The 26787-nt window shown below is 35.4% G+C and overlaps 1 long non-coding RNA gene across 1 annotated transcript in view; it reads right to left on the bottom strand.

Annotated features, from left to right (window-relative positions):
* Positions 1 to 2662: 2662 nt before the first annotated feature.
* Positions 2663 to 26787, bottom strand: part of LOC147835099 (uncharacterized) — a 37142-nt gene continuing 13017 nt past the window's right edge. The window contains exons 4-9 of the long non-coding RNA XR_015501239.1: positions 25273 to 25409; positions 24322 to 24403; positions 21354 to 21521; positions 20368 to 20457; positions 3199 to 3544; positions 2663 to 3034 (exon numbers count right to left, since the gene is read on the bottom strand). This is a non-coding gene — a long non-coding RNA (uncharacterized LOC147835099). The remainder of the gene's footprint in view (positions 3035 to 3198; positions 3545 to 20367; positions 20458 to 21353; positions 21522 to 24321; positions 24404 to 25272; positions 25410 to 26787) is intronic.

Genomic DNA, 26787 nt, shown 5'->3' with positions numbered 1-26787 from the left:
CATCGACTTCCATAGTAGGAAAAAACAAACACTAAGTCAATAGTTACAGGTATTTAGCTTTCTCCAGAATATCTTTCTTTGTGTTCAGTTGAACAAAGAATCACAAGGGTTTGGAACCACTTGAGGGTGAGTAAATAGTGGGTTAAATTTTTGGGGTGATCTAAATGTATATTTTACCTCCCAAAAAAAGAAAATTTACTCAGAAATAAACACTTTACTCTCCCTCAAGTAGTCTTTTTGAGGATCTTTTTGAGATTCCCTTTTCTGCTGAATACAAACTAAGATATTTCAAAAAATGTTAAAAACCTGTAACCATTGACTTTTTATGGGAAGTAAATGGTTACAGGTTTTCAACTTTTGTCAGAACATCTTTTGTGTTCAGCAGATGGAAAAATCTCAAAAAGGTTTGAAACCACTTGAGGGTGAGTAAATAGTGAACAAATTTTAATGTCTCACCAAAAAATGAAAATGTATTCTCTCTCGAGTTCCTGTTTCTGCTGAACACAAAAGAAGATATTTTGAAAAATGTAAAAAAAAAAAAAAAAAAAAAAACTAACCATTGACTTCCATATAGGAAAAACACTATGGAAGTCGATGGTTACAGGCTTCCAGCATTTTTCAAAATACCTTATTTTGTGTTTGATAAGAAAGAAACTCAAACAAGTTTGTAATAACAGAATTTTCAGTTTTGGGCAAACTACCCCTTCAAAAGGATAGTTCACCCTAAAAATTACTCACAATCTATGGTTCCAAACCTTTACACGTTTGTTTTTATGTTGAACACAAAAGAAGATATTTTGTAGAAAGCTGAAAACCGGTAACCATTGACTTCCATAGCTGGAAAAACAACTGGAAGTCAATGGTTAACAGTTTTCAGCTTCCTTCAAAATATAGCTTCTTTTGTGTTCAACAGAAGAAAGATACTCTTAAAAGTTAAGGAAAGGGTGAGTAAACGATGACAGAATTTTCATTTTTGGATGAACTATCCTTTTAATGGGAAAGTGTCGGGCGAAATGATGGGCAGCTCGGCCCGTCCCCCATGTGACCACCCTCTCTCTCTCGTATTGATTCCCCTCCAATGTCTAATTCTATTAATCAGAGCAATTTCCCTGTGGGCAGTGGTTTATTTCGCTCATCAAATGCCTGATGAAATCTTTAGACACCGCGAATTAGGGCCAATCACAACAAATAGCTGATAGTGTTAACCAGTCACAAGCTGCGCCGAGGCAGCGGTCCACTCTAATTTGAAAGCAAGTGAGGTGATAATGCGGTGTGTCATCCTTTTGTGGGCGCGCATTAATGCCGCTGCCTGAGATGGCAATTGACGGCAAATCGACTGCTGCCAAAGGCTGGAGAAGAAGATGAAATTGGGTTGATGCTGAAAATAAAGAACATTGACTGGCAAACTGCGGCGCGACTGCGGACTTTAATCCATTATTGCGGCTGATGGGGAGGGCTTAATGCATCCCCGTCTTACATTATATTTGCATGGAGCCGCGCGCTCCGGAGCTGCAGATGTACACGGGAGAGACTCTGCGTTAAGTGGCTGACTGCGACTAATTGATTTGCCAACAGAAAGGGTCAAGTTTGCTGTACGTTATGGAAAATCCATAAACTATTGACAAATTATATGTGCGGGGGCTCTGTGTGCTGCAGATTCACCGGCACATGTGATTGGAGAAATTAAATATAAGATTTCCTGGATTTGTAGACAAATAGGCGACAGGGCAAACAACGTGTAGCGAAAATAAAATAGCTTCAAGCACATGCACACACTGGAAAAGCAACAATGGTTTCTGATCTTTTTTGTTATTTATGTATTTTCTATGTTATTTGTGTAAAGTGTCATTTAGGTATGCATCTCTTTTACGTAACTATTTAGTAACATTTAAACAAATATGGATTTATACACTCAGAAGGTACAAAAGCTGTCACTGGGTGGTACAATTTCATACACATTAGTAAATGATCTATACTACCTAGGTAAGGTACAAGGGATAAAGTAGGAACAGGTTAAAAAAGGTAGGCTATATATATATATATATATATATATATATATATATATATATATATATATATATATATATATATATATATATATATATATATATATATATATATATATATAATACACCAATACTTCAGAACAAATAAAAAAGTCATATTTAATGTATGTACACATGTATGCATTGCTTAATGTTTAATTAATATAAAATTATTAATAATATTATATATTATTTAATATGTATTTAATTGAAGTTTAATTTGAAGAATATGTTGTCAAAAATATATTTGTTAACATGACAATATCAATTCAATATTTTATTTAGTAACACAGAATTACTTTTGTGTGCAAAAAGTTAATGTGTGTATAGTCAAATATTCAATAAATATTTTTAAAATGTCATATTTTTGCAATATTAAATGCGTTTTAATTGTTTTTTTATGTAACAATATATTTGTATTGTATTTGTACTTAATAACATTTATATATTAAAAAAATAATGTTAAATAATTAAAGATTACAAATACTTAATATATTAAATATTGCTTGTGTGTATAAATAAGTCATATTAATTGTATGTACTCATGTATATACATTGCTTAATGTTTAATTTAATATAAAAATATTTATATTTTTATTTAATATTTAATTCAGTGATAATTTTTTATTTACATTTTATTAAAAATATGAAATGTCAAAAGAATAAAAAATTATTAATGTAACAATGTCAATTCCATATTTTAATTTAGTAACCCAAAATCAGTTTAGTGGCGACACGGTGGCTCAGTGGTTAGCACTGTTGCCTCAGCAAGAAGGTCGCTGGTCCCAACTGGGCCAGTTAGCATTTCTGTGTGTTTGCATGTTCTCCATGTGTTGATGTGGAATTCCTCCAGGTGAATTAAATAAAATAAATTGTAGTGTTTGAATGAGCGTGTATGGGTGTATTCCTGGAAGGTCATCTGCTGCATAAAGAACATATACTGGAAGAGTTGGCGATTCATTCTGCTGTGGCGATCTCTGAAATAAAAACTGAACCAAAGGAAAATGAATGAATGAATATTTAGCAATATTAAATACATTTTTAAATATGTAACAATATGTTTGTTCAATATTAAACTTATTACATTATATTTGTATTTAATGATATTATTATATTAGTAAATAATGTTAATAATCAATATATTAAATATTACTTGAGGGCTTCATGGTGGCGCAGTGGGTAGCACAATCGCCTCACAGCAAGAAGGTTGCTCGTTCAAGCGTCAGTTGGCTCAGTGGCATTCCTGTGTGGAGTTTGTATGTTCTCCCTGTGTTGGCGTGGGTTTCCTCCGGATGTTCCAGTTTCCCCAAGTCCAAAGACATGTGGTATAGGTGAATTGAGTAGGCTAAATTGTCTTTAGTGTATGTGTGTGAATGAGTGTATGGATGTTTCCCACTGATGGGTTGCAGCTTGAAGGGCATTCACTGTGTAAAACATAAGCTGGATAAGTTGGTGGTTCATTTCGCTGTGGCGACCCCAGATAAATAAAGGGACTAAGCCTAAAAGAAGATGAACGAATAAATGAATGAATATTACATGAGTAAACAGTCATGTACTGTAAATACACACATAATGCTTAATGTAAATACACACATATTGCTTAATGTTTAATTCAGTATAAAAATATTATTACTATATATTATTTATATTTTATTTATTACTTAATTGCAGTATAATTTGAATGCATTATATGTAATGTCAAAATATAAATTTTACTTTAATTTATAGCAGTGATATTGTTTGAATTACAATTTTTATTAATTATATATAATGTAAAAAAAAAAATCACATAACAATGTCAATTCCATATTTTAATTTAGTAACCCAAAATCACTTTTGTGTAATCATTTAACTATTGTATGGTCAAATATTCAAGAAATAATAAAAAATATATACCATATTTTAGCAAATTTGAATACATTTTAAACATGTAACAATATATTTGTTCAATTTCAAACTATTTTATTGTTTTCCACACTTTCCAAAGCCCATCCCCTGTTATTAAATACATTCAATTTGTATTTAATCATATTAATATAATAATAAATAACGTTAAATAATTAAATATTACAAATAATATATTAAGTATTACTTAAGTGTATAAAAGTCATATTTAATGTATGCACATGAATAATCATTACTTAATGTTTAATTCAATATAAAAATATTGATATTTTATTTATTTCAGGGATAATGTTTCAATTTGAATGTTTTATTAAATGTAGTTATGTAAAAAACTAATAACGTAATAATATCAATTAAATATTTTAATTTAGTAGCACAAATTTACTTTTGTGTGTCATCATTTGATGCATGTAGAATCAAATATTCAATAAATATTTAAATTATATAATAATTTAGCAAAGGCGAGGCAGTGGCGCAGGTAGTGCTGTCGCCTCACAGCAAGAAGGTCACTGGGTTGCTGGTTCGAACCTCGGCTCAGTTGGCGTTTCTGTGTGGAGTTTGCATGTTCTCACTGCCTTCGTACTGCGATTTCCCCCACAGTCCAAAGACATGCGGTACAGGTAAATTGGGTAGGCTAAATTGTCCGTAGTGTATGAGTGTTTGTGTGAATGTGTGTGTGGATGTTTCCCAGAGATGGGTTGCGGCTGGAAGGTCATCTGCTGCGTAAAAACTTGTTGGATAAGTTGGCGGTTCATTCCGCTGTGGTGACCCCGGATTAATAAAGGGACTAAGCCGACAAGAAAATGAATGAATGAATGAATAATTTAGCAATATTATATACACTTTAAATATGTAACAATATATTTGTTCAATATTAAACAGCTTTTATTTGTATTTAATAGCATTAATATATTAATAAATAATCTTAAATATTGCATTAAATATTACAAATACTTAATATATGAAATATTATAATGCAATTAATATTAAAACTAATATTTAACATTATTAAAACTAGTTAAAATTGTTTTTTGTATATGTAAATACTAGCATTTTAGAAAAAAATCTATATTAAAAATAAATACATTTGTAATTTTGTAGCATAAAGCTATCAATATTTGATGTTAAATACACTTAATATTTTAATCATATGTAATGAATTAGATCTTAAAAATATTTGTGTAATAATGCATATCCACGCGAGCAGAGCACATATGCATTTTAAGTAGTTGATAACACTTTTTTAAAAAGAAAAAAATGTTAATATAAAAAAAAAACATTCAATTCCATCTTCCTCCATTGCCTTTGTACTGTAACCACAACATCAAGCCAAAGCATCAAAATCCGTATATCAAGCAATTTCCTGACCACAAGCCCTCAATATATCCCTCAAACACGGCCTGCATTGTTCTTTTGAATCTCGCAGATCTCGCCGTTTCGTTACTCCATTAAACTCTGTGTGTCTCATGATTGCTAGGACTTAGAAATCGTATCCCCATCTCCAGCTTCACCCATGCACAGGCCGTTCCTTATTTGCCTACGAGGAGCCATGTAATAGGCAATTGCTGATAAAACACCCCCCTTCCCAACAAACAACATGGGCAACCAAAAGCAATCTGACTGCATATCATTGTCTGCCTATATTGAGTGTTTCCAGACCCCATACCTGGTGATGGGCAGGCGTCAGAAATGATTAAGTATAGAATTGGAGAGATATGCAGAGGTCCTGGCCTTATTTGAACGTACATACTTTTGCATTGATGTACGAAGGAGGGGTGGACGGCGCTGTTTTGGTATGCCAACATCTCGCCGCTCGGCGCAGTTAGCGGAGAACAGCTGTTCATTTGAAGCTGCCTGCACCTTTTCTTGACCCCATTTTGTTCTGCGCGGCAGCTGAGACAGAGGAGGAATTAGTTGTATTACTGTGGCCCTGCCGCCGTGTGTGTTTCTGTGATTCCACTTGTATTCTCTCCATTACCGTGGCCCCTCTGTCTGATTAGGCACAACACACTCACTAACATGCCAAATCACTAGTGCGTTTCGCAGCCCAGAGCCACCGGGCCCTGGACGTACACACATGCGCACACATCCTGCTTCGAACACACACACGCTTTCCAAAGCCCGCCACCTGTCAGAATCACATCCTGAATGAAAAATAGCCTATTGATGTCCATTTAGCTTTGATTTGCTTGCCTTTTTCAGTTCTTACCATCCAGAACTTGCAGGGAAGAAGATAATCGAAAGAGAATCTCATGCATAGATTAAAGATTTGCAAGATGATGCATCGGGCTCTTCGTCTGACCTCATTTTTCTGGATTTGACTGTTTGTTTCTAATTTGTTTTTAAGGCTCTATGTGAAGTCGGCTTAATTTCTTTTTGCATTTTTTTTTTCTAAATTGCTTCCTTTATTCAATAGTTTTTTTCTGTTTTAATCCTTTCTGATAAACTCAATTTCAACTATTTAAATAAATGTCATTAATCAAAAATGGATGAATGTTTTTTGAAACCATCTAATGTATTCAACATATACAGTTTAGGTTTTAAAGTTAGTTAGTTTTCAGAATTATTTGCACCAACCTACCCCCCCCCCCCCCTCCCCCTCTTTTTTATATCATGTTGGCCAAATTATGTTTAACCAAGCAAGGACTTTTTCACAGTATGTCTGATAATATTTTTTTTCCACTGGAGAAAGTCTTAAGTGTTTTATTTTGGCTAGAAGAAAAGCAGTTTTTAATTTTTTTAAAAACCTTTTTAAGGAAAAAAAATATTAACCCCTTTAAGCTACATATTTTTTCGATAGTCTACAGAACAAATCATTGTTATACAATAACTTGCCTAATTACTCTAACATGCCTACTTAACCTAATTTACTTAGTTAAGCCTTAAAATGTCGAGAAGTGAAGTAGAAGTTTCTTGTAAAATATCTAGTCAAATATTATTTACTTTCATCATAGCAAAGATAAAATAAATAAGTCTTTAGAAATGAGTTATTAAAACTATTATGTTTAGAAATGTGTTGAAAAAAAATCTTGTCTCTGTTGAACAGAAATTGAAATGTTGAAATGAAAATAAACTTCAGGGGGGTTAATAATTCTGACTTCAAACACGGAGCCCTATATAGATTTCTGGAGATCGTGAATTATGTAGCCAGAAGTACATCTGGCTGTATTTCGTCTTTAAAACAAACAGTAAGAGGCTGTATGATGCAGTTCCATTTCTCCCTTTACCAGCTGACCGCTTACCTCCTTATGGACGGCTTTCCCGCCATTACCAGTTTGTCCAGTTAGCTCGCTATGTTTGTTGGAGGACTTGAGGCACAAGTGAAATTGACCACAAAGATAGGGTTCGAGTCTGGTGACGAACGGTTCCAGAAAGCGGGTAAGACAAAAACAGAATCCAAAAAATAAAATAAATAAGAAACAGGGCGAGAATGTGAGAAAATCTGAAAACGTTTTAAAAGTGGGTTGTGTTAAGGGAAGTTAGTGGGCGGGTCAATCAGTGCTTTTGAAAACAATATTGGTTGGGTATAGAGGGAAGGTGGGTCAGTGGATCGGTCAATCAGTAGACAGCGGTCGCTGGTGGACTTACGTGAAAACAGCAGGTGTGAATAGCACTTGGGAGAAAAAACTGAGATCTTAAAAAGCATACACAGCAGCCTCTGGTGGATTCGCAAAAACAAAAAAAGCAAAAAAATCGTAGCTCTTAGGACGTATTTAGTGTTCTCCAGAAATGTATATAGAGGTACGTTTTCAGAATGAGCCTGGGTTAAAATAATATTTGCAACTCATTTAATATTTTATAAACTTTCAATTGCATGTGCATGTTAAAAAGTAAAAAATTATGGCATATAAACTTGCAATCTGACTTTTATGTTATTTAATGTAAATGTATGTAAATTTATAGCAAGCGTCTAATTCTTTGAATCAATCCTTAGAATTGTTTTAAAAAAAAACTGAATTCAACTTCATGCCTGCAGGTAAAGCAAAAGTAAAAAAAAAAAGAAAAGAAAAGTATTTTTCTCACTATTTTTGTTAAAAATACAAATTGTTCACAATTTTGTCTTATTAATAGCAGATGTAAGTTTGTATCAAGTAATTTCAAAATAAAAGAACTGTGAGAAAGTAAATCCATAATTACAAACAAACACGATTTGGGACATTCCCGAAACTTGAGTTTCTAGCTAACACATACACTACGGACAAATTAGCTTGCCCAATTCACCTATAGTGCATGTCTTTGGACTTGTGGGGGAAACCGAAGCACCCGGAGGAAACCCACATGAACATGGGGAGAACATGCAAACGACACACAGAAATGCCAACTAATCCAACCAAGGCTTAAACCAGTAACCTTCTTGCAATGAGGCGACAGCGCTACCCACTGCACCACCGCGCCACCCCATAACAATAGTTCTTCTCACATTAAATGGTAAAATGCTTGTGAAGCTCAATGTTCATGTGTTAATTCCCTAATATAGAGAGATGACAGAAACTGCAAACACCACAAATGCTGCAAGTGCATAAGGTGTAAAAATAAAACCACAGCATTCCTACACGGAGAAATGGAAAACAAGCAGACTTCATACTTAAATATCCTTTTTCATAGTTTAATGTTCATAAACATTAGCCAACAGCAATGTGATTATGTGCATTGCGCTACTTATAGCAGATTTCTTTGGACTGTGGGGGAAACCGGAACACCCGGAGGAAACCAACGCAAACACAGGAAAAACATGCAAACTCCACACAGAAATGCCAGCTGAGCTATCACTTTAAAAAATAATCACTCAATGTACTTGAAACATGCTTGTAAACTTTACACATTCTGGCAAATTTGTAGACTTTACTTGATTTGACTGTGTTATGTGAACTTTTAATCCAGTAGATAACCTAAAGAACTTTAGTAAACTTTACTGAAGTTCATCAAGTAAGTTTGACTAAAGGTTGGAGCCAAGCAGTACCCCACTTTGGTCATCAGGTGGAGTAAGATCTGCACATGCGCAAACAGAAGGTGCATTTACTCTCGTGGTGCTTTTTAAATGGGATTCAAACTGACTATTGGTTTTAAACTGGTTATTCTAAACTGGTTATTATTTTTTTACTTGGTTGTGGTATTTTATAAACTTATTGCGCATTAATAATGTTGGAATTCCATCTAAAAATTACTTTACATTAAAAAAATACTTGATATAAAGTTGAGATCACTTATTTGACCTAAGTTAACGTGACTCAGTATACTGTAAGTAAAAATTACTTTTTCTACATTAGTAAATAGCACTAATGCGATAAAGTTACCAGTACTAAAAGACTCAAGTCAGTCTGGAGTACTATTTTAGATATTTGAACAGATTTGTGTGTGTTGAGCATCATTTAAAACAACGTTAGAACCTGTCAGCTTTAATTGTGGGGTTAACTGTATAATTTGAGCTTTTGTCAGCTAATTTCATCTTCCAGGATTAAAATAATTTTTTGGGCGGGATCAAAATCGGTGAGGTAGCATGAATCTGCTAGTGGAGTGATGTTGCGTAGGTTTCTCATTACTATTCATAGCAGAGTTCTCTTATTCTATGAGAAGACCCTGCTTCTTAATTATTCATGAGAGCACATGCTTTTCAGAGGCAAGGCAGTCCTGCCAAGCTGTGAGACCCAATGACTAAATGAGACCACATCTGCGCATGGCACGGGTCGTATGTTAATTTCCATGATCCACGGGATTTGTTGCATGTTTTTCCCTGTGATTCTGTCAGGGCCAATACAGCAAAGCTATGGTTTGCAGCAAGCATTTTATGTGAGAAAAATGTACGAAAATTGGAGAATGGCAGACTTTGTCTTTTATTACTTGAGTTCGTTACCATTCAGACACATCGCCTATATCTGTGCTGCTGTGTTCACACCTGTTTAAAATCCTCCAGATTACCAGCAGGGCCAATGGTTGGAATAGACATGGCAAGAGAGCTGCTGCACTGCCATTTACTGCTATGATTATCTTTATAATGATTTAGCAAATTGTGGTTATGTGTATATGAAATTATGAATAACAAATGTAGCAGGATATTAAATTACTCACTGTTTATTTCTTTGTATTTTAACTTCGTAAACTAGAGCAGAGCTCCACACCCATCTCTGAGCATTTCGAAAGGTTTCTGAGATAGACTTGAATCAAAACAGGGGGGTTTCATGGCCCTTTTATTAAATGAAAGCAGCAAGTTTGCATTATTAAATTAGGAAAACTTAAACTACTTTTTACAGTGTAGCTGGGACTCGAACTAGTGACCTTCTTGCTGTGAGGCGACAGTGCTAACCACCGAGCCACCGTGTCAACCCTTGCTGCTTGTTCAAACTACCTATTTAATTCCTTTTTCTTTCTTTTTTTTCTTTTTTGTGGGATAACTTCATTGCTTTATGTTCAATCTACTTAAATTTGTAAAAACTATTAAAACGACTTAACCAATTTGTGTTGGAACGACATGAAGGAATTGTGTTGAACCCAGCACTTTTTACAGTGTGTGATTTATTTATCCAGTATTCACCAAACTGCTATACTGCTAATTCAGTTTTTATTATTGGACTCCATGATTCCAAACACGTTTCCTACATCCCTGAAATCACATGGCTCTGTACATTTAGGATTACTTTAAAGATGCGTCTGCCACAAAAAAAAAAAAAAAAGTTTGCTACAAAACAAATTGTTTACATTAGTAAATAACACTTGATATAAAGTTAAGATGACTTATTTGATGAAGTCAGTATACTGTGAGTAAGAATGACTTTTTCTACATTAGTAAATAGCACTAATGCGAAAATGTCTACTTTCTGGCATGAATAAAATATCTCCAGGGTAATAAAAAAAAATCTATCGCCACTCTTTCTTCCATCGACTTGTAACTTATGAACCTATTGTTACTTGTTTGACCTAATTAAATGTGACTCAGTGTATGTAAGAATTACTTTTTCTACATTAGTAAATAGCACTAATGCGATAAAGTTACCATTTCTTAATTGAATTAATGCCACGAGTTTATGATACAGTGTGTGATTTATTTATCCAAAAATCTGGCTAATTCAGTTTTTATTCTTGGATTGATTCCAAGCACGTTTCCCTGATATCACATGGCTCTATATATTTAGGATTTTCTTTAAAGATGTTTCTGCTAAAAAAAGAAAAGAAAAGAAAAGAAAAGAAAAGAAAAGAAAAGAAAAGAAAAGAAAAGAAAAGAAAAGAAAAGAAAAGAAAAGAAAATGTCTACTTTTGGCATGAATAAAATATCTCCAGGGTAATTTAAAAAATCTATCGCCACTCTTTCTTCTATCGACTTGTAACTTACAGTATGAGCCTATTGTTACTTATTTGACCTAAGTAAATGTGCCTCAGTATAAGAATGACTTTTTCTACATAAGTAAATAACACTAATGCGATAACATTACAGTTACTTAATTGAATTAGGGCAGCGGGTTTGCATAATTCAATTGAGTAAACTTAACAAATTACTTTCTGTAGTGTGGGACTCAAACTAGTGACCTTCTTGCTGTGAGATGACAGTGCTAACCACTGAGGCACCATTGTTGCCTGTATAATCTACCTATTTAATTCCTTTTTGTGTGTGTGGGATGACTTAGTTGTTTTATGTTCAATGAATTAAAATTAGTAGAAATGATTAAATTAACCTTATCAATTTGTGTTGGGACGACATGAAGACATTGTGTGTAACCCACAATTCACAAAAATGTTATACAGCTAATTTAGTTTTTATTTTTGGATTCCATAATTCCAAAGACGTTTGCCTGAAATCACAGGGCTCTTTATATTTAGGATTTTTTTTAAAAGATGTGTCTGCCTAAAAAAAAGAAAGGAAAACGTCTACTTTCACCTGGCATGAATAAAATATCTCCAGGGTAATAAAAAAAATCTATCGCCACTCTTTCTTCTATCGACTTGCAATTCAAAAGAGAGAAAATTCGAGCGAAATCGCCTGCATTTCTTTTATAATATTCATTTAAACAAAGCTTTGGCTAAGTCATATTGATTGTGTTCTGATTTAAAAGTACCTGAGGCAGGGTGTCTCTAATCCGAAGGCTCTTTTAAAAATCACCTGGTCAGACAAATGGGACCTTTTAAAGGAGTATAATGTGTTCTTAAATTATTTTATTGATGGGAAGTGGGATGGCCTCCGCAGGTACCCATACAAATGTTTGGAGCACGCTGTGAAAGGGTCAATTTGTGCTCCATTTTCCATTTCTTCATTATCTGCCTTTAAAGCCGTGCTGAGTAGCTCAATAGGGCTGCAAGAAACTTCCACCCTCGCGCATTTACCACTGCCAACGTTTGCCACCCTGTCGATTTTTAAACGCTTTAATCGCCAAATCATAATTTCCAGTAAATTGTGTTTGTCAGAAATCGCTTGTTATGGATGCATACTGTATCCATACAAAAGCAAATAACATACCCGGTGATAAACAGTGAATTTCACGCGATTAAAACATACCTCAACTGTGGCTAATCTTGCTTTTGTTTGTCCCTATAAGTATTGCAACACAGTAATAACCAAGGATTCTCTATCTTTCTGTAATTATGTGTCAATTAGCAATAAAGCCGCATGACGGGGTTACTTTAGCACCGCCGTGGGTTTATTAGCAGCGAGGCCTGTATGACCCTGACATCAATGGGCTGAATAGCGTCTCCAAATGACGGGTTAAAATGCACTTCCACTTACATTTAAACTTCCATGTAGGCACTTCAATTTAATAATGCAGTCATCATTTGTAAATGACTCCTCTTTCAGAGTCCATTAACAAGTTTTTTTTTCCTCTATTGAACCGCGAGTCAATAGGTGTGTAATAAGGAAGTGCACGGCCCGTGCGACACGGAGGATTGTGGGGGTGGAGGAGCTGATGAGAGATTGCTCTATGAACGGGCTAATTAACGTCTGCTCGCTTGGACTCGCGGTAAAGTGGCACATTTGTGCTTCGGCAAGCCGCCGTTTTGTGACTGACAGAGACTTGGGTTGTAGATTAGTGGAAAAATGGGCTCTTAATTAGGCGCTAACAGTAGGTGACGCTTACAAATGGGGAATAAGTTAGTCATCATCAGCGTTAGACAATTCATCAGTGAATGTATTTATTATGCTTGGGTTGTTTTTGTAAATGTTAATTTGCTATAAAACAGCATAAAGCTGGAGCACTAATTGACAATGAAGCACAAACACCCTGTAAATTGTTATGTAGTGTGTGTGTGTGTGTAAGTGTGTATGTGTGTGTGTTTTGTTTTTCTAATATATATATATATATATATATATATATATATATATATATATATATATATATATATATATATATATATATATACACACACACACACACACACACACACTCACACACACACACACACACACACACACACACATATATACACATATATATACACATATATAGTGTTGAAGTCAGAATTATTAGATTTTTTTCCCCAATTTCTGTTTAGCAGAGAGAAGATTTTTTTCAACACATTTCTAAACACATTTTTTAAAACATAATAGTTATTAAAGCATAATAGTTTTAATAACTCATCTCTATTTATTTTATTTTATTTATTTTATCTTTGCTGTGATGACAGTAAATAATATTTTACTAGATATTTTTCAAGACGATGGTTTGTTCTGTAGAAAAATATATAGCTTAAAGGGGCTAATGGGGTATATGCAGAAGCATGCTAATAGGACTTTTAATTTGCCAGTAACCTGGGTTAACCGCTTCCGGCGAATTGAATGGCAATGCAAAATCCGGTGCGTTTAAGGTCTGTTTTCTTTAAAAATCAGCGATCTCCACTAGCTGAGTGATATCCGATTTAAAATGGGTCTCAGATTGTACAAGAAGCACTGCATTAAATTACATTTCCCCCGTCATATCTTTATAATATGAGCATTTATTTTACCCCAGTATATTCAATGGATCTTCTGCGTTAGCCTGCCGATTCTGACGGGTGCATGCAAGTAAACAGCTTTTTGTCTCGTTTTACGCTTGAACAACTAAATAAATGCTAAAGTTTATATAACTGAATGTATGTTAATGACATCACAACATTGATGCTGTATAAGGAACCGTATAAAATGGGAAAAAGTTCACAATAACAGGTAACCGGAAGTGTATCAGCATGGGAACAGCACAAGCTCGGCATATACCCTATAATATTGACCTCAAAATGGTTTTAAAAAAAATTAAAATAGACTTTTATTCTAAACAAAATAAATCAAATAAGAATTTATCCAGAGAAAAAAATATTATTATATATACTGTGAAAATTTCCTTGCTCTGTTAACCATAATTTTGGAAATATAAAAAAATAAGATATATACAGGGGTGTTTAATTGAAATTAATTGTTTCTTCGATGCACTGTGATGCAGACTCGAACAATTCGGTATTGGTTCAGTAATAGTCATAACCATTTATTATGTACTGACATCATTGTCAGTACATTATGCACTGACATCACATATGCGTTATGTGGCGGTAGCTTACTATGTCGAGAGAGAAGACTACATGTAATTAATGCTCTAACTACTTAAAATGCAGATAACTGTGCACAATTCACTGCTTGTGAGTTTGCTGGACAGTCTTTTACTGACAGGGAAGTATATCAGAACCCAGCTAGGAAAAAATGAAAGCTGTAAACTCTCACTCTCTGTGGTTCCTTTGGCCTGCTGGTGTGTTCTTGAGGTAACGTTTTATCTCCTCTCTCCGCTGTTACAACAAAAACGTTACTTGTGGATCCAGACACGAGTGTGTCTGAGGAGCAAGTTTTCTCCACCGTGTCTCTGTCTTTAATGGACCAGCTGAACGCCGTAGATGTTTAATATCAGTGTCCGTGTCACTGTTTGCTGAACAGCACCAGAGCCGCGCTGATTGCAGCCTTTTCTGTTTAGTGCATGACCAATTATACGCATTTAGGAAACTCACTCAACAACACCTCAAAAAGTAAGCGGGATAATATTTACATTTGTTTATTTGTTTATTTTATAAATGCTCGTGTTGCTCTGTGCATGCACTGTAGTTTTGTTTGATACATTCAAAAAGGGTGCTTTCTTTGAGCGGGTAAAATTAAAGCTACATAATATAGAAATATAGAATAAATGATATATTTTAATAAAATAATTATTGTGTTGCTAAATAAAATATAAAATTGATATGGAAAGCATCGTCAATGCACCATGATGCACAGAGATATCGAATTGAAAACATAATAATTATAACCGAACCGAACTGTGAGACCATTTTAGGTTCACACCCCTAATATATATATATATATATATATATATATATATATATATATATATATATATATATATATATATATATATATATATATATATATATATATATATATATATGTATGTATGTATGTATGTATGTATGTATGTATGTATGTATGTATGTATGTATGTATGTATGTATGTATGTATGTATGTATGTATGTATGTATATATATATATATATATATATATATATATATATATATATATATATATATATATATATATATATATATATATATGTATATAACAACTTTATGATTTATGAATAAAAAGATAATACATGTTAATCCAAATTAGGTGTTTACAAAATTATAAACTACACAATTTCAACTAAAGGTAATATTTCTATGGTTCTCTTGATTCTTCCTCTATTCAATTTTTGTGTAATATTTCCCTAACATATTCATTGGGGTGTAAAAAATGTAAGTTATTTTGTTGGGGTAGTTTTAGTTTTGGCATTAATGTACAAACACACAATATTATTATATAATTAACATACTCATTTATGCTGGGCTATTTATATAAAAATCTGTGATCCTTATGCATAGACACCTCATTTACAACATCCCATATACTCATATGTGATGTACAGTGCTCAGCATATATAAGTACACCCCTCATAAATCTCTCTTTTAAATTCATATTTTTAATAGGAAGCTGTACAATATGACATCTCTGCATATACAGTACACTAGATTAGTCAGTACTGAAGCCAAATCAGGAGCTTATCTCACAAAATAACTTACGATAATGGTTCAAACACCCTATATGTTATAGGAAAGTTTTAAATACAAATTTAAAAAAGGAAAAATCAAGAATCATTATTTGCAATATTTAGCTTGAATTTAATTGTATTATCGTTTAATTTCTAAAAAAGTTTGGCTACTAAAATGTTATTTAAATAAATATATCTGTTTAATAAATCGTTTTTTTTAAATGCACCTAAAATATATTGCCTATGTTCACTGAGAAATGGATAAAACTATCCATTTTCAATTATGCTAAGCACTGTATATATATATATATATATATATATATATATATATATATATATATATATATATATATATATATATATATATATATATATATATATATATATATATATATATATATCACAATCAGATGTATAATACAAGAGAGAAGAAAAGAGGAGGTCTGGATACTGATACAGCATTTACAAACAAAACCAAAACAAGACGGGGGATACATGGGTATTATGGAAGCATCAAAACAACAGAAAACGAGAGGCAAACATAAGATGATGTAGTGAGGGGAAAAAAACAGGCTTAACAAGATAATGAGACGAGGGGGTGGAGACTCAACATTTTGGGGAACTACAAGGATGACTCAATGGAGACAAACTAAACAAAAAAATATGTAGGTATAATATGTATCTTTAGTATAGCTTTATATAGTTATAGTTCTACATTTTTGATGTCTTTCCTATAACTTTTCAATCAATATACAATATAGAAATCTTTGTAAAATAAAAGAAAAAAAATCTTAGATATTCTTGATTAATAATATATAGATACTGGACTGCTTTTCATCGTTTTAGATTTAACCTATGATATTAATGACACAATTGAGATCTGCTACTGAATAAAAAAAAAAAAGCAATAGAATGGCAGGATTTAGCTTGTTAAAAATGTTTGAGCATCATGGTTCAATAGGATTTAACTAGCCACAAACTGCTAAATAAACTACATGTGTCCATTTGTCTGCTCTTAGGTCTAAATGGGAAACTAAGCAAGCCGTCATGTGCCCCTGCACTTTTTTTTCCCCTTATGTGATCCTGCTAGCATGATACCCTGAATGTGGAGGTCTAAGGTGCCGAGTTAAACATGGTCATATAGAGACAGAGAAAAAGAGGGTCCCTCAGCTTAAGCTTTTCACCAGGATACTTCTGCTGACCCGTGAAGACCCCTCCTTTCTGACCAAGACAAAAGTGGGAGTGAAAGATAAATTAGATCACAGCACGCTGAATTACTTCAGAGAGTGCTCACTTTTGGGTATAGGGTCTGCTGGGCCACATGCACTAGGGCACTGCAGTGAGGCTGTTTTTGTAGGCCAACCCAGACGTTAGCGATAGTGTAGTTTCTTTACATAAGCCATACAGAAATTCTCCATTTGGTTTTTGGATATTGTAAAACATAAGCTCTGTGGAACAATAAAAATGTTCACCACGAGAATAAACACGGCTTTTATAAATTTTAAAGTTGCCATGAAAGTTAAGATGGTCCTTTTTCCATTATTGTGGTGTACATCCACTAGAAACAGTAGTGAAATGAGAAAAAATGTAGGGCAGCGCATGATTTTATACTTTGGGAACTGATTAGGATTGCTGAAGGGGGAAGTTGCTAACAAAATGAAGGAAGATTCACGAATAGACAAACTCAGAGCAGAAACTAGACTGCAAAACATTTGAAGGGGGAGGGAAGGTTATGGTGTTTGAGTGAAGTTTATGAGGGCAAATAAATTTTTAAGAAAATACTGAAGTGAGCTGCTATATACATATAAAAAAGAGAAGTAAATTTAAATTTCTTAGAGGCTTAGTTAAGTTTATTTATAGTTTCTAGAGGATCACTTGCTTATAATTGACCACGGCTGGTCCCACATCAGCTTACGACTGATTCACCAATCAGATGTTTCCTAACTCATTATAAGTAACCAGAGTTTATTTATCTCAGTATCTTCATCTTTAACAATTAACCACCCCGTCCAAAAACTGTGCAACCTAAGTAAGTTGAACATTCAATTTACACCATAGTCAAGCTCTTAGCAAGCCTTATATCTCTCATTAGCTATCCCTATATCTGTCATTAGCCAGAAATAAGTCGGAGGAGTTCATCGAGAACTTCCCTCTCACCCTGCTAATGGGAGGGAGCCAAGGGCTCAAGGATCTTATAAACTCAGGGCTCTCTCCTGCGACAGCATGCCAAGCTTTATTATCAATCATCAGCTAAGTATGAACTCTTGAAAAAGCCTAAATACAAATGTCAGAAGAAATTTGAAAACTAATTGTAGGCAATACATGTACTACACTAGAGTCACATTGCTTTGTATCACCAAAGTATGGGTCATATTTATTTTTTAATTATGGGTACACAAAGGTCCATGTAAAGTGAGTGTGATGCTGATTTCATCACTAGAATATATGAACGTTATGTATGTGGACAACCCAATTTTTTGTCCAAGTGATACAGTATTAAAATATAAACAAAGCTGATGTAAAAGCAGACAAGTTAGTTGTGGTTTAACATCCCAACAACAACTGTAATCCCAATTAGCTTCAAGACAAATAAAAGCTTACAAAAGCTACTAAGATGTAGGTCTCTTCAACTCATCATTAGCAGAAATATCTCATCAATTTCAATTATTTAATTTTAGTCAACCACATGGAAAGAAGTCAATCAAGACGATTTGCTGAAGAATTACTGACCTTTTCAATTGTATCTGGATGGAGCCTTTATGATGGAAGCTAAAATTGCATCTCTCAGCGATGCAATGTTAGACACAATGCACTCAATTGAGCTAGTGACATCACTGGGGGGAATTACGAGAGTTTTCCAGGAGAAATAACAAAATGGGAGGGTGGCGGCAGATGGCTCTGAAATATGAGAGACTCCCAGGAAAGCGGAAGTGTAGGCAGGTATGCACTAAACTTAAATGACTCCCATAGCTGCTAGAACTTATTCCAGTAGAGCACCTTTGGGGTGTGGTTGAAAGGACGATCCAACCTGGTACCAGCAAAATTGAACTTCAACTCTGAAAACTGGACTGGCACAGTTTTAATTAACTAGAACTTTGACACAATCTACATTGTAAAATTGCTATAGAAATAAACATGAATTGAATAGCAAAGTGTACCTAATAAAGTGGCCAACTCAGAGTGTGTCGCAAGTGCTGTTGTTTTTCATTACTTTTTGAGTAACTTATTGTTTTTTGGACCTCGTTTTGTTTCACATTACACCCAAATTTATGGACTCGTATTTTTCACCAACAACCAATCCATTCAGACAACCGAAATCAATGCGCTAAAAAAAGTTATCGACATTCGCCCCACCGCAATTCTCCCCATAAATGTTTGAATGCATTATTAGTAGTAATGTTTTTTTATGAGAACCTGTGCCATGCATTTTTCCATTTCTCAGCAAGGGAGTGCTTTTAAAGCAATGACTCTGCGTGGTGTTGGGCGTTAGCTGAAAGAAAGGTCATCGCTCTTGGCATGGTGCCGACTGAAAGGGCTTCCAGCACGATGCCATAAGTCCTGAGTCACCTCTGCACCTCTGGATTACGCTGCGATCTCTCGCCGGCAGATGCGACCCAAGACCCTTTTTCTTCTTGCTCACTAAGGGGGATCAAATGACCAGTGAGAACTCAATTAGCAACATGTCTCCCTCGACGGGAGTCGATGTTGGCCGCTCGCCCTTGTGATGCAAAGTGAGGCGCTGAGTGCGGTCCAGCTTTGATTTGTATATTTGGGATCGACTTGTACAATTACAGGGTGATAAAGGCTTTTGACCGGGAGCAGGGACGTGGCTTGGGTTTGTTGACTGTACTCTGTGTCTGGGTTAACTGAAGCTGAATGGACATAGGAGGCTGGTTAAGCACTGCTTATTGAGTCCCTCGTAGGACCCCATGAGACCTCCGAAACAACAATGGCAGAATTAATGGGTAAAGCGCAATGAGAATGTCAACGCGACGGGGAGCGTGCTCAGAGCAGAGGCGGCTCTTAAGGTGATTGTGTTGCCAAACGCCTGCGTTGGATCTTTTTGCATTTGTTTGCGTTTAAAAGCATCTGTTTTGTTGTTCTGGTGTGAAGCCAAATGCCCTTTATTTGATTTGTCTCTAAACAGTTGCACGGGAAGCAGTCGAATTATATAGTGCCATGCACAATATATGCATATATTAACCCCATAAACAGTACTGTATAGCATTTGACAGGCACATTTCCAGAGTCTCTATTGTCTGATTGATAGCTCATAATATTTTAGCTAGTGAAAGACCTTTTAGGGTCATTCTTGAAAACATCAAGTAAAATCTTTTAGTAGTAAAATCTTTACAGAATTTAGGCAAATGGTTACTGTAATGAGATAAACCGTACATACCGTACTGAAGATTTTTGGTCAGCTTTCTTGTAACTCTGTCCCTGCAGATATGTCATTATTTAATGACATGTTTCAGACAGATTGCTCAGCCTGTGGATTAAAGAAAATAATTAATGTTCAGTTACTTGCAAAGAACAGTCATTTTGCTTATAAAACCTCAAGTTTTCTCAGGAACCACAGGTGTTCATGCAATTTTGCCTGTTTGTTTTATAACTCTCAAAGTGCCTTTAATTTGCATATTGGGAATCACCAAGGATCATAATTTTCAGCTAATGATCTTCTTCTACTAAAGAGATCGGCTACATCTTGCATATTCATTTTTTAGGTCAGCTATCCTTTAAATGCTAACATGTGCTCATTCGTGAAAACGTAGCCCTTCTCGAGCCTCTTCTCGATCATGGTGTCTCCCCCTCCAGATCCGATCATAGCGTCTCCCCTGCCAGGTTACCATCCTGGAGAATACTGCGCTCAAACACCCAGACGGCAACTTTTCTGACTCATTCCTCAGGGGTCAATACTTACATTGGTTGACCTCGGAGAGGATGATGACAGTTTGGTTCTTGCATTGCCCTCCAGGGGATAAAAACAGCTATAAGCATGTTATGTTTAACAGAATAAAACTGCCTGTTCGAAACCCAGGCTGGGAGCGTTGGGACCGCCTCTCTTGATGCCTCCCATCACATTTGGGCATGTTTCTGGGGATTTCTGGAGATTGCGAATTACGTAGCCAGAAATACGTATGGCTGCATTTTATCTTTAAAATGAATGCTACGGGGTGGTGTGACAGGCTGACCACTTGCCACCATATTGTTATTAGTTTGTCCAGTGGCTCACAACATACGTCAGAAAACTTGAGATGCAGAGAGGAGTTGACTGTGATGACAGGGTTTGCATCTGGCGAAGAATGGTTTTACCAGAAAGGCTCGGGAGGTGGATAAACGTTTTAACATTATTGAGAATGCATAAAACATTGCAATTTCAGTTACTGTCCTTTGTGTTTAGTCCTTTGGCCTAAATACTGTCGATGATGCAGGTCTTGTGAAGAGCTGGCAAATACTGCCTGAAGATGAAGGCCGGGCGGAGCCAACTGCCAACGAGAACGGGGCCCAACCTGGTGGGAGTGGGGACGATGGAAGGAACTTCGGCTACGTCACCTAAGACCAGCAAAGGAAATATAGACAGCTTATTTATATAATTTGCTTGATCATTATTGGCTGAATTGGTAAATATGAAAAATGATGAAGAATTAGAGTCTTCTAAGACTAAAAACAAAAGACAAAAAAAATCAAATAAGCAAGTAACAGGGTGAGAATGTAGTAAATTCTAAAAATGTTGTAAAAAATCAGGGGGCTTTTCTATTTCTGGATTGCTTACCAAAATACTGTGGGTTGGGTTTAGGGAAGTGGTTGGGTGGGGGGATCGGTCAATTGAGCAGTCAGTTGACTGTGACCTCTGGTGGATTTATGCGAGAAGAGCAGGCATGAATGGCACTCACAAGAGACATTTGAGATCTGAAAAAGCATACACAATGGCCTCTGGTGGATTCAAGAAAAGAAAAAATGCAAAAAAAAAAAAAAAAAAACTCCTGGGATGTATTTGGTGCTCTCCAGAAATGTATATAGTTCTGCGTTTTCAGAATGAGCCTGTTGTTAAATGTACAGGCTTATTCTGAACTATAAACAGAGATGAATGTAATTTTATATTATTTTTGTCATTTCAAATATTTAATCAGAACATAATGACTTACTCTGGAACTATTTCATTTCTAAGTTTACTTATAGGCCAATCAGTTGAATGGATAACATTTAGTAATAATAGCAATGTTTTGCTATTTATTTAGCATTAGGCTTTTCTATCGGTTCTTGATGTCTATAATCAAGTCTTTTATACATTTCTCAAATGTATGTGTTTGAGAGGTTTTATCACTTATACTAATTATTTTTATTTATTTTTTCTTGGAAAGGTAACAAATTGGTTTGGCAGACCTCCATACAGGAACTCCTTAGATGTCCATTTGCGAGATGATTCCATAACACTCTGCCGAGCTGAAAACTTGGCAGACTCGGCAGAACTTCTGAGGAGAACCATCCATCAGTCATAGTTAGGTCTAATGATGTGTCCATTTTGACACTTCAGAATCGGTCACGGCAAATTGCTCTGTCGGGAGGGAAAACATTGAGAGAGATAGCCTCGCCCTGATATAATTTGTCGCTGCAAATGACAAAACAGAGCAGGGAATAATATGTGAAGTCAAGTTTAGTGAGAGAGAAAATGGAAAAATTTAGGGTTGTGAGCCACCTTAATGGATATCCTTGCAGCTGGATGAAAATGGGCTCGAGTAATGTGTCCTTAATGTGAGCCAGCCGGGTTTCTCGGAGTGTATCAAGAGAAAGGTGCCCTGTCATTTCGGCTAGCAATCACTTAATGGGGACGGTAAATCTCAACAAAATGGACATGCACTGTGCTATTTCTGTCTTCAGAAGATGGAGTGAGTGATTGGCTCTGGTGAAAGGGAAAAAAATAAAACAACAGAGGCGAAAAGTAACTTGGAAAAAAACAAAGAGGAGGAAGCAAAGAGCAAAAAAAGCAATCTCTTCTGTCTAGGGTCTGTGCGCTGTTTGTGTTTTGCAAAAGTGCAGAGACAGTGACAGGAATTTCAATTATCTAATTACGGCAAAATGAAAAGACATAAATGTTGTGATTTCTCCTGTCTTTCATAGATCAATCTAATGTGTGCTCACATTGAAAATCTAGCAAAATGGAAGAGGCAAAGTGAGGCTGCGTCTCTTCAAATCACGCAATTAAAATGACAAATTAGTTTCTTGATATATTCATCTAAGTGGTTAAGTGGAAGGGTTTTATTCCATACTCAGCGCCGTCGAGCAGAATCGTCTGCATGCTCTTTTGATTAAGGCAGCCCCTTAAATGCCGGGAAAATGTTGAAAGCACTTGCCATACAAATTAGCCAACCGAAGGCTGCGAAATGAAATTCTAAAGAGTTGATTTAGGCATTTAGGGGGATGCGCCTGGCAGCTTAAAGGATTCAAAGACATTTCTCAGGCACTGTGCATTATGGTGGAGGGTCAGGGCTGAAACTGGTTTGTGTTTTGTGCCTTTATGAAAGGGCAAACCGCTGAAAGGGAGACGCTAGAAACAGAAATTATTTCAATATCTTTTTGACCCAGAAGCGCTATTAGCTGAATGTGCACGGCTGTAAAGAAAACATATCTTTTCTTCTGCCCTCGTGTCCATTTATTAATCTATATGTCTTCTTCTGTTCATCCGTCAGTGTCTGTCTCTGTCAGTGTCTGTCTGTATCTATCTATCTATCTATCCATCCATCCATCCATCCATCCATCCATCCATCCATCCATCCATCCATCCATCCATCCATCTATCTATCTATCTATCTATCTATCTATCTATCTATCTATCTATCTATCTATCTATCTATCTATCTATATATCTACACTGTAAAAAATGCTGGGTCCCACACAATTGAAAACTTTAAAAATTAATTAAATTAATTAAATAAAAATGTATCCCAGGCTCATTCTGAAAACATACTGCTATATATATATTTCTGAAGAGTGCCAAATACAATCCTGGAGCTATGTTTTTAGCAGTTTTTATTTCCGGAAATCCACCATAGGCTGCTGTTTAAGCTTTTTGAGATCTCAAGTTTCTCTCGCGACTGACTGATCTATCGACTGACTTACCCTCCTCCTTCCCTAAACCCAACCAATAGTGTTTTCAAAAGCACAAATTTACCCTACCACCCACTTCCCTAAACCCAACCGACAGTTTTTATAAACAATCCAGAAAAAGAAAAGCCCTCGCCTTATTTTTACCTCGTTTTCAGATTTTACCACATTCTCACCCTGTTATTAACTTGTTTATTTATTTTTTTGGCTTCTGTTTTTGTCTTACATGCTTTCTGGACCCGTTCTTTACCGGACTCGAACCCGTCTTTATGGTCAACTCCTCTGCGTCTCAAGTCCGCCAACAAACTGGTAACAGCGGGAAAGCGGGAAAGCTGTCAATACGGAGGTAAAAAAAGAAAAAACAAAACGTGTCATACCGCCCTGTAGTGTTATACAGTACGTATATCTGGCTACATAATTTGAGGACTCTAGAAATGTATATGGGCCTACTTTTTCAGATTGTTATCTATCTATCTAACTATCTATCTATCTATCTATCTATCTATCTATCTATCTATCTATCTATCTATCTATCTATCTATCTATCTATCTATCTATCTATCTATCTATTAAAAAATGTTCATACTACGTATTTAAAATTATCTGAATCAACACAATTCTTAAAGTTCTTTGGGGGTACAACTTGTTTTATGTTCAATACACTTACATTTCTAAAAACAATTAAGATAATAAGCGATTTGTATAAGGACATTGTAAGGTTGTGTAAGGAAATTGTGTGGAACTGAGCGTTTGTACAGTGTAAGTCTCTATCCATCTATTCATACCGCATGCAACAATAAAGACATCAGTAAAAAAAAAAATCCATACAGTGAGATAGGACTGGGATTGAGGTTAGCATTAGTGGCACTGGGCTTTTGTCATCTGTCATGTAACTGTCCCACAAAGCCACCAAAAAACCCTCTGAAGGTCTGTTAGGAATACTTTTTCTCCTCCATGCATCCACAGAGTAGCTAGACATTTGTTATCATTAATGTTTGCTTTAATACACATGTGTCATAACAAATTCATCCTCTGAAAAGCCAGCTGCATTCGAGAAAGAAATGCTTCACTCTCGCTGAGACATATTGTCCACTTTGATAGCTCAGAATGATATCAAATGCCCCTCTGCTGCCTCAGTTGAAATGGAACAAAATAGGCGGTGGTCTATAAAAATGAAGTTAGACGTAAGTACGGCACTCACATCTTTGAAAAAAAGCCTTTCCTGTTGCATTTTGTAGTCGTCAATTGGTCCGAGCAACTTGCTCTAATGCAGGTAATGGATCCACTGTGGTCCTTTCATCTTCGGGACCATGTGCGGGAGATGGGAGAGAAACCCTTCTGGAGGAGAAAACAACTCTAACACACATAAGGGTGAGGGAAAGCAAACCGGAGCTAATTCTCAATAGGGCGGTTGTAAGTTGGACTGAAACGCTAGAGAAATCACTGGAGATGTTTTAGCATATTGCCCAGGCCTCTAAAAGGTTCAGACAGCTGGATGAATGATGGGTTGGTTGTTCGTATTCCATATCTAGAGGATTTGTTCACACTTGTAGTTTCATTTTCTTGGTTTGTTTGTTCCAGAACTGACAAATACAGAACTGTATTTGACAATGCAGCTATGATAAGAAAAAAAAACAGACTCGTTTATTCGGGGGTCTTGGTCTACTGTTTGGTGAACACCAATGTTCGAATGGCAGGATTCGCTCAAGTTGGTTTCAACCCAATCTCACAGAAATTTGTAACTATTTAATTTAGTGGCCAATTCGTATGAACTTGTACAATGTCATTTGTACATTTTAGTATAATATGTTCATCCCCCAATGATGGTTGAGTTTAGGGGTGCGCCTCATTTAAAAATCAGTGTTTATGCAAATGAAATCGAATGACATCATACAGATGATCTCCTTTTCTGACAATACTAAAAATTGTTACACTTTCTTGTGAGATTGGACAGGTTTTTTTTATTCTCATCAAACCTGCCAATGATTCATTTACACAACCAGTGAACCTATGACATTAAAATTATGCTATTTCACAGGTGTCCACGTAAACTAAAACTAAACGAAAATAAAAACAGCATGTTGGCTGTTACCCTGGTAAAGGCAGTTTCCTGCCCAAACGTGTAGGTTTTTTTCAGATTTAGCCACGTGAATAAAGGCTTTTTAAATTTTCCAAATTTTTCAAATGCCTTGGACTGATTTCTGTTGTTGTTTTGATGAAACATTTGTCTATAGTTTATTTAGAAGTACATGATAAACTCGAAAAAGCATTAATTATCAATATCCACCTTGGATATAAAAAATGATAATAATTAATCGAAAACATGCAGAGAATTTGTTGCTGATATACACGGAGCACATATCCAGATTTTGAAAATGTCATTATTCATGCAAGGACCAAATGATTGATTGCAAAATTATTAATGCATTCATTTTCTTTTAGGCTTAGTCCCTTTATTAATCTGGTGTCGCCACAGCGGAATGAACCGCCAACTTATCCAGAAAATGTTTTACGCAGTGCATGCCCTTCCAGCTGCAACCCATCTCTGGGAAATATCCATACACACTTATTCACACATATACACTACGGACAATTTAGCCAACTCAATTCACCTGTACCGCATGTCTTTGGACTGTGGGAGAAACCGGAGCACCCGGAGGAAACCCACGTGAACATGAATATTATTATTATTATTATTATTATTATTATTATTATT

This window comes from Danio rerio, chromosome 10, assembly GCF_052040795.2.
Source record: "Danio rerio strain M-AB ecotype USA chromosome 10, GRCz13ab, whole genome shotgun sequence".
In the NCBI taxonomy this organism is placed as follows: domain Eukaryota; kingdom Metazoa; phylum Chordata; class Actinopteri; order Cypriniformes; family Danionidae; genus Danio; species Danio rerio.
This window is presented reverse-complemented; position numbering and strand designations above follow the sequence as displayed.